The sequence below is a fragment of the Conger conger genome, chromosome 9 (genome assembly GCF_963514075.1).
Source record: "Conger conger chromosome 9, fConCon1.1, whole genome shotgun sequence".
Lineage (NCBI taxonomy): Eukaryota > Metazoa > Chordata > Actinopteri > Anguilliformes > Congridae > Conger > Conger conger.
In genome coordinates, this window is record NC_083768.1 from 2,894,093 (window position 1) to 2,903,551 (window position 9,459).

Consider the following 9,459-nt stretch of genomic DNA (forward strand, 5'->3'; position numbering starts at 1 on the left):
GCAAGGCCCAAGTCCTAATTCATAGCACTTGAAATTGTACTTCCCACTCGGGTCTTTCAGCCCACTTGTCCCAGGTTATGGGTATGCACTTTGTACATCACTCTGGATAAGAGCGTCTGCCATATGCCTATTATGTAATGTAACTATTTGATCGGGTTGTTGTGTTATAATACTATTAGATTCCAGTGGCAAAGTAAGAGGCAGGGACTGTGTGTAAATGGTCAGTTTTTTTATTCTGCAGAAGGGGAGTTGGTTTACTAACATGTTAGGGATTCACACAAACACACACATCATTTTGTATTAAACTGAATTGAGATAGAGAGAAAAACCAAAAGTGGTTTAATTGAAGGGTTTAAATCATATTTGAAATGTCAGTTTAAATTAATGTGTGATGTAATGCGTAATGTCTGAAATGTAATTTGTATTAAGCATTCGTGAGAAACACCACTCACTAGCCTAGAAAATCATGGAAATGTTAATCAAGTTGTGACCAAAGAGTGAATTTGTGACCCTTATAGTCACAAGATCTGGAGAAAGAACTGGACCCCTCTCCCCCCAATGAACAGCCACACACAGATTTACTCATGATAGAGATTTATTATTGAAGCTGGATTGATTATCATATGCAGTGGGTTTGGACAGACACCAGAGGGTCTAAATGTCGCAGAGAAGCACAAGATTAAAGGCACTGATCTCTGGGAGATCGTAGCACTCGTAGCAAAGCTGTAGGAAGGCACCAGGAAGCAGAAGCAGAGCAGCCAATCAGGAGCCAGAAAGGGTATATCTAGCACCTCCTGGTGGGTCTTTACTTGAGATATATGCTATGATGTCTGCTGTAAACCAGGTTTTTCTGTACTGGGGCTGTTTCAGGCGGTTGGGGAACTCCAGCATGTGGCCGTCGTGCAGGCTAATGTAAAACTGCTCATTGGCAAAGGTGATGCACACCTGGAAGAGGGAAGGAGAGAAGGTCAGGAGCGCAGAGTTATCTTACAAAAGAAGAAGGTCAACACCGTCAGGTTCACGTTTAACACCCTACGACTGCAGTGAAAAACAATGAAATAACAAGCCAAATGATATAATGATGAAATGTACTTTACACTGAATGAATTGGCAGGAATATTTCCCATGAAGCTTTCCTGGGAGGGTACAGCATCTCAGCCCCTCCCCTCAGCATTTCTGATCCCCCCCCCCCCCCCCAAAAGGGTCAATTTCTCTTACATACAGGACTATGAAGGAATGGTGGCTAAAGATTCCTAGGTGAACTGTCTCACAAGTGGTGCCAAGTTACAGGCTGATCCATGGAACACAAGTACAGAGGACTGGAAGTCTCCCTGTCTGAGGCCTCACCTCAAACCCCTCGCCCTGCCGGAAAGGAAAGTTTCTTTCATCTGTCACTTGAGCACCTCAGAACCCATCCTTCATGGCGTTCAGGACGATGACACCTGGGCCAGAGCCTTGAAAGCGAGGGTTGACGTGGAGCGCAATGTTGGAATCAGATTCACCCACATTGATTGTGAAACTGGGAGGGAAAGAGAGCCACACACGGGATGGATGATGGATGACCATGGATGAAGACATCAAGAGATTAAGCAGCAGCATCAAGAGGTCTCGTAGAGTCAGAGGCAGCAGTGACTCACCCATGCTTAGGGGATCCAGGGACACCGGTGACTCGCAGTTCCATTTCTTGCTTGAAGGAAAGATTTTGCAACTCCACTCTCTGTTTAAAACAAAGAACCAAAAATAGGACATGTATGGTCAAAACCTAAAACATTCCTTTTGTGATTTTGTGAAGTTGTGCAAATTTATCCGCATTCGGTACACTGACTCTTTCACTTCTCTAAGGCAGTAGACATCAGAAAGTCGGCAATCTCACAATTTGTTCAGAACGAAGACAATTTTCTCAGCAGGCAGGCTGACCTGTCATACCAGTCTGCTGCATGTTCAGAGTTGGGGCGAGCAATACAATGAGACACAGGGACCTTGCTTTGTTAACTATTACACAATTAACTGAATAACTTCTCTCTTAACTGTATCAATTATTCATGCAATTATCTAATCAACCAATTGTGTGGCAGTAGTGTAATGTATACATCATGTAGATACGGGCTAGGGGTTAATGTTCACATCAGCCATCAGAATGGGGAAGTATCCTTTTACTAAATGTCATGTAAAGATCATTTCAATGATAAAACAAACTTGAATTTACTAAAATCAAAGTAATTAGAGGCCTCCTCTGCGTATCATTTGCAGTATTCTCTTGTTTCTATTTTTCTAAGGAATAAAACCAAAACCAAAAACCAAAAGGTGGGGCCAGTTATGGCTCGCCTGTTTGGGGATTTCATAACTTCTCAACTGTTATTTCTTCACTTCACAAGAACTCTGACTGGAAATGTAAATATTTGTAATATTATTGCTTCATATTCTGAATGCATGCCATGCACCCATGAGGCATTGAGGCTGCATTATATATGCAAATGTGGCTTGCTTGGTAAAAATAATGCAACATTAATTTTTAACATATGTTTTTAAACATATTGTAAACTATCACATGGTCAGTACTGGTCAGTACGTACTGTCCGAGGATGAGGTTGAAGAATTAATTAACAATTTGGCCCTTTAAAACTTCTTTTGAAGTGAATGAGATTCACAATATCTAACTTGTCTGACAGTAAATACTACAGTTCATGATGAATGGTGACAGTTGGCTGTGTCACTTATAAAGTGCATCGTAAGTCATTCTGCTTTCTAGCGCAGGAAAAGCACCCAAAAAAGACAAGAACCAGGAATTATTTCGTTCAGTGATCAAAGCAAAATTAAATGTTAATGCAATTGAAAAAAAACGCATAATAAAAACACATATTCATGATGTGGGAGAAAAATATTATGTAACCTAGGATATATGTATCCAGATATGTACAATGCATATACAGTTAGAAAACTGCTTAAAAGAATAAAATGTGCTTGTGACAGATAACCAGCAAAAATGTAAGGGAGGGGTGAGTGCTCTGCATACGTGCGGAGATAGAGCAGAACACTCTCCCATTGTTGGGTGCGCTCATGTGCTTGTTATGAGGAAAAATAATGAGGAGGAATCGCACCCAAGGTCGGCAGAATGCCACAAGGGCATGGGCTCGGGTATAAGGGGGCAAGAACAGGGGGAAGGGAGCAAAAGGGCTGGAAAAAGCAGGACCCGCACAACGCAGCCACGCAAACGTCATGCATTGGGAATGGTATGCGAAGGGGTGTATCTTCCTAGAGAGGTGATGGGGAGATCAGCACCCTGGAGAGAGATTCCTCTACCTGCAGTCCAGGACCCCGGACAGCGCACGTGAGTGAGCACTGTGGAAAACTACTGACTCAGCTGCAGCCTGTTTCCCTAATGAGCAGGGAAGGTATTTAAGGCGCGGTCGAGGCTGCAAACGGTGTCAGTCGGCGCCTATTCTGAGGAAGGAAGAGGCAGAGAGAGGAAGGACTGTCTGCCATACTGACCTGGAGGAGTGATCCTAAGGGAGACCCCACCTTTACCAATGGACACGTGAGGATAATAAAGCGCCTTCAAATCACCCTATCCCTTTGTGCTTCCCCCAGCCCTGACGCGGTCCAGGAGGGAAGGAGGAAGGAGGCCCTGAAGAATACCCCGGACTGGGAAAAACCCAAGTTATTTTTGCCTGAACGGCCCTTTTATTTTCTCCCGTTTTTCCCTACCCTTGCCCTGAGGGGGGGCGCTATCAGCAATACCCTGACGAAAGAAAAAAAAAAAAAGATAGATTTTTTCTGAATATTGCTGATTCCTGTGTCTGGTTTCCAGCTGGGCCCACCCACTGCCTTCAGGATCCACCCCGAGGCACCATAACATATACGCACACATCTACATATGCACACACGCACACATGCACACACACATATACACACACACACACGCACATGCGCGCACACACACATATACACACATGCACATATGCGTGTCATGCGTAACAATGTGATCAATATGGGAGGACAGCCCCTGCGAGCCTATTACAGCCAGACCTCCATCGAAGGCAAAGACTTCACTCACAAAAGCTCCTCTGGAGCCGCGGTGGCGCAACAGGCTAAGACGCAGCAGACTTGTGGTTGCAGTTTGCTGCAGTTGCACACCGGGGACTGGGGTTCGATTCTCGGTCCTGCCAAAAGCCAAGTTTGGCCGGCTCACGTGGGGCAGCAATAATTGGCTCGCTGCTCCAGAGGGAGGGACTTGGCAGGGTTATTAGATCGCCGCACAATAAGCACCTCGGAATCACGGCAACAGGCACAAGACAAGACGACTTGAAGAAGGCGTGTCGCTCTCATTCGGGCCGCCGAGGGTACGGGCGGTACATCCAATACGACTACCTCCAATTGAATCAGAGGAGGTACAATTGGCTACCAAATCGGGAGATTTGGAGGTCGGGAGATTTGGAGGTCGAAGCAAATGAAGCAAATGATGGTGTCGAACATGTGCTGATCCCACCCCAAAGCCACAAGTTACTTTGGTGAGTGGGACACAGGCTACATCGTTTGCAAAACTTTAGAACATTTGTATTAATCAAGTCAGAACCATGGACCAACATGGATGGTCATAGAATCAAATCAACAAGTCAACAAATTTACATTTACATTTACATTTTTGTCATTTGGCAGACGCTTTTAATCCAAAGCGACTTACAAGTGCATAGGTTCTTCCACAAGTCAAAGCATCACATCCATAACTCGGAAAATACACATGGAATGTTGTTCTAAACAAATAGTCGTCATCATAAGTGCAATTAAATATTTTTTTTTTGGGTTAGACAAGGAGGGATATCAGAAAGGGGGGAAATCAGGAGGGAGGACTAAGATAGAGTTTGAAAAGGTATGTTTTGAGTCTGCGTCGAAATAGGGGAGGGATTCTGCTGCCACTGACTGAATGCATAATATATCTATCTCTTCATGTTTTGACCATATATTTACCTCTGTTTTAAACAGGATGCTGAGGTGATTAACATACCCTTTTATTCAACAATGAAACTGGTTATCAAGGGTGTCCCCGAAGATAGGTGAGTCACAGCTGCCTCTGACTCTACGAGACCTCTTTATGCTGCTGCTAAATCTCTTGATGTCTTCATCCATGGTAATCCATCATCCATCCCTTGTGTGTCTCTCTTTCTCTCCCAGTTTCACCATCAATGTGGGCAAATCCAAAGACATCATTGCACTTCAATATAACGTGCACTTCAGCCAGGGCGTTGACACTGAGTTGGAGGTGAGTCCTAGGACAGGGAGACACTGAGTTGGAGGTGAGTCCTAGGACAGGGAGACACTGAGTTGGAGGTGAGTCCTAGGACAGGGAGACACTGAGTTGGAGGTGCTGAAAGGACACTTGGTCCAGTCCTCTGTACCTGTGCTCCATGTGTCAGCCTGCAACTTGGTATCTGTGTCATGAGGGGGCATGGGGGGGTAATGCCTCCACAAGCATAGATTGCAATCATAATTTATCCCACCCAAGGCTGGCGATCTTGATTATTTTTAATTAATTGAATTGTTCTGATTCATGTGATGTCAATAACATTTGTGAAGTCAAGTGATATATTATGCTCTTTATTGTTTGATAACTTATCTCTCCTGCCTTCTCACCCCAGCTCCCTTCAATGAGGCCTTTTTCCAAATTCAGGAATCCTTTTGTGAGTTCGTGCAATTCAAGAATAGCCTGGATTACCCATATTATGACTACATATGGGTTGATGGAAATGTGTCAATCAAAGGCATAAGTATTAACTAAAGACCCACCAGGAGGTGCTAGACGTCCCCCTTCTTGCTCCTGATTGGCTGCTCTGCTTCTGCTTCCTGGTGCCTTCCTACAGCTGTGCTATGAGTGCACTTTGTCCCTCCCAGAGATCAGTGCCTTTAATCTTGTGCTTCTCTGCGGCATTTAGACCCTCAGGTGTCTGTCCAAACCCACTGGGTATGATAATCAATCCAGCTTCAATAATAAATCTCTATCATGAGTAAATCGGTGTGTGGCTGTTCATTGGGGGAGAGGGGGCCAGTTCTTTCTCCAGATCTTATGACTATAAGGGTCACAAATTCACTTGATGAACATTTACATGATTTTCTAGGCTAGTGAGTGGTGTTTCTGAGATGGATGTGTGGGGGGGTTGGACCCAAAATGCACGACTCAGAAACAGTGGTGTAATAAAGTCCCGTCAGGGCTTTATTCGGGGAATATCCAGAGAGCGTAGTCAAAAAACAAGCAATGTTCATACACAAAAAAATCCAGCCAAAAAAAACAAAGCACAGTACCGCGGGAGAAGGCAGTCTCGTAATTGGTACACATGCAAAAAGTCCAGTAGCCAGGAAAGCTGTCAGCGGGGCAGAAGTACAGGCGGGCGGTAGGCAGGCTCAGGGTCGATGACGGCGCAAGAGTCAAGACCGAAGTCTGCTCCATGGGGCAAAAGCACAAAGACAGCAGGCAAAGACATGGTACATGCAGGCAATGGTCAACAAAACACAACTCAATAATCTTTGCTCAATAAACAGGCTTGGATCATAACCAGGAGACAATTGCTTCACAAACACACTCAAAAGTGCACTGACGAACAGAAGGCAACAATTTCGCAAGGACATGACATGAAACTGAGCTTTATATGCAGGTGTAGACAATTAGCTTGAGAGCAGCAAGAGAATGGAAATCAAATGTGGAGGATTGACAAGTTAACAAGGTAATTAGTAATCGTTAGTAGTAAACCTATCCTGCCCTAGCATTAGTAAATTAGTAAAGGACATTGAAAAGAAACGTAAGGTAACATGAGATTAGTAGATTAGTAAGAAGACAAGGGAAATTGAAACAATTAGGGTGTGAATGACATAAATGGAGAGAGAGAAAGCAGGAATGCAAGATTTGCAGAAAGACGTGAAAAAGGGTATGCTAATCAATGAACAGTACAACATAATGTAGCGCCCCTTTGCTGTCCAGGCAATTAATAGGGGTAGCTAACCTGAGTTCTTTAACTAGTGTTATCTCTAACAATAAGTGTGTGTATATTTTGTCTTTTCACTGTGTATTAATTACTGTATAGCAAGACTGTTATGACAAGGTATTTATTCACTTTTAAATTATTAGCTTTCAACTTCATTTGTATTTTAACTTATAGTGTAGGCTACTAAAAGGCTCACTCTAAAGAAACTATAGCTCTATGTTCCCAAGCTTAACTGCAAATAACCATCCACAGGCACTGATGTTTGTAAAGTAACTATTTACTTATGTACACAATATAATTACTTTAGTACAGTATTCATTCGATTCAGTTTTCAATTCACGCTTAACAAACAAGCTTGCAATGCACATTCAAGTATCAAAAACAAACCGATACCGGGCGCTAAGCCTCAATGAAATGAAATACCTCAATGACATGAAATACCCTATAGCCGGCAGTATAACTAAAATACCCCAATTCAAAGTGGTTGTTGCAGGCCTGGCGCGTAGCTTATTTGCGGTGTAGCACAGCAAATGGCGGCTCCTTCACACTAAATTAGCTAGCGGACAACGACAACTCACAGTTCCTGGAACAGGCAGCGCGCGAAGCTCCTCTCCGGAAAGTATGTTTATTTGGTTGGATTCACAGAAATCGCTTGTGTTACCATCTCCTCTGGTTTACGCAGACTTGTCGAGCTCTCCGGGTTGGCGAACACACAGTCCGTGAGCAATCCAGAACAGCTAGTTATCTCACTGTAGAGCTGAGCTAAGCTAGGCAAAATGGCGGACCGCCCGAACGTTGAACTCCTCTTCGGAATAAATTGTTCTAAACAGTTCGTCCATCGAATATAACAACTCGTAGAGTTCACGGGTTGTGTACTCACGTTATTACACTCAAACGCTTTGGAAATAGTTGGACTACGTTTTTCCACTGTCAACTTTTCAAAACAACAGCTTAGCAACACATTCCTCGTGATCTTTTTTTAATCTTCCCTCCTCTACTCTCCAACGTCTCTCTCTCGTTTTTTCCACTTCCCCCTCACCCCTGACCTTCAACTCACTTTTCATTGGCTAATGACAATAAACAAAAAGCAAAACTTTACAGTTGAATCTTTTCAAAATAAAACATATTTACAATATGTCCAGCATTGTGAACATAGTATTTTGGAAAACAAAATACATTTGTAATACATCATGTAATTAACACAATACATGAACTTAATCATGAAATCATATGACAATTGCACAATATGCAATATTAAACCTCTGCAAAGTTTTTAACCTTTTAAATCCTAATTATTCTACTTATTCTATTTATTAATTCCTATTCATGAATCAATGAACTTGTAATATCTAGGCCTAATTTTCCATAGGGCTACAATAACATGAAACATAAATTGTGACATAACAAGTTTGCAAAACTATGACAATAAACTATATTACGTGACCTGACCAGACGAACATAATACGTTACATGACAATAACATAAGCAAGACAAAAACTAAACATAAAACATGACATGACAAGCATGAAACGTGACAGTTTCTCGCAAATGCTTAATACCAATTACATTTCAGACATTATGCATTACATCACACATTAATTTAAACGGACATTTTAAATATTTCAACCCTTCAATTAAACCACTTGTAAGGCACCAGAACAATGAACATAATAGTGAGACCACAGAAGTTAAAGGTAAAGTCTTTACTAACTTTGAGGAATGGTGTAGATTAGGCAGTTAGTAAACGGTATTCCGAGCAAAATCCGGTCAGCAAGCAAACAGAAACTGTGGTGGCCGGATCCGGGATCGTTTCCCCACTGGAGCGGAGAGGCCAGTGCGCCAGCGTCAGGAGCTGGGAAAGGTGATTGAAGGCGAGTATTTTCCAGTCTCTGTGATAAAAGGTACAGCGCCCTGGAGAGAGGATTCAGCACCACAGACAGTGCCGCCCAGGTGAGCCTTGTGAGGAATGTGAACACGCCCACAGCTAACGGTTTAATTCACTCCCCCAGCTGAGCTGCATCAGAGGGGGCTGGTCCCACTGCTAACAGTTTAATTCACTCCCCCAGCTGAGCTACATCAGAGGGGGCTGGTCCCACTGCTAAGGGTTTAATTCACTCCCCCAGCTGAGCTGCATCAGAGGGGGCTGGTCCCACAGCTAAGGGTTTAATTCACTCCCCCAGCTGAGCTGCATCAAAGGGGGCTGGTCCCACTGCTAAGGGTTTAATTCACTCCCCCAGCTGAGCTGCATCAGAGGGGGCTGGTCCCACTGCTAAGGGTTTAATTCACTCCCCCAGCTGAGCTGCATCAGAGGGGGCTGGTCCCACTGCTAAGGGTTTAATTCACTCCCCCAGCTGAGCTGCATCAGAGGGGGCTGGTCCCACTGCTAACGGTTTAATTCACTCTCCCAGCTGAGCTGCATCAGAGGGAGCTGGGCTCTTGCTGCCACACCACAGAACAAGAGCAGAAATTCATTCAGCACAGATGCAAC

The 9,459-nt window shown here is 43.7% G+C and overlaps 1 long non-coding RNA gene across 2 annotated transcripts; it reads right to left on the bottom strand.

The window, feature by feature from the left end:
• Positions 1-612: 612 nt before the first annotated feature.
• LOC133137513 (uncharacterized) lies at positions 613-7,968 on the bottom strand. 2 transcript variants are annotated; one of them, XR_009709613.1, is made up of 4 exons: positions 7,550-7,968; positions 1,638-1,717; positions 1,348-1,519; positions 613-945 (listed from the first exon to the last, which is right to left on the bottom strand). It is a non-coding gene; the product is annotated as an uncharacterized LOC133137513 (long non-coding RNA). The 2 variants fall into 2 exon arrangements; XR_009709612.1 differs by lacking the exon at positions 7,550-7,968 and adding an exon at positions 5,003-5,681.
• Between the last annotated feature and the right edge of the window lie 1,491 nt (positions 7,969-9,459).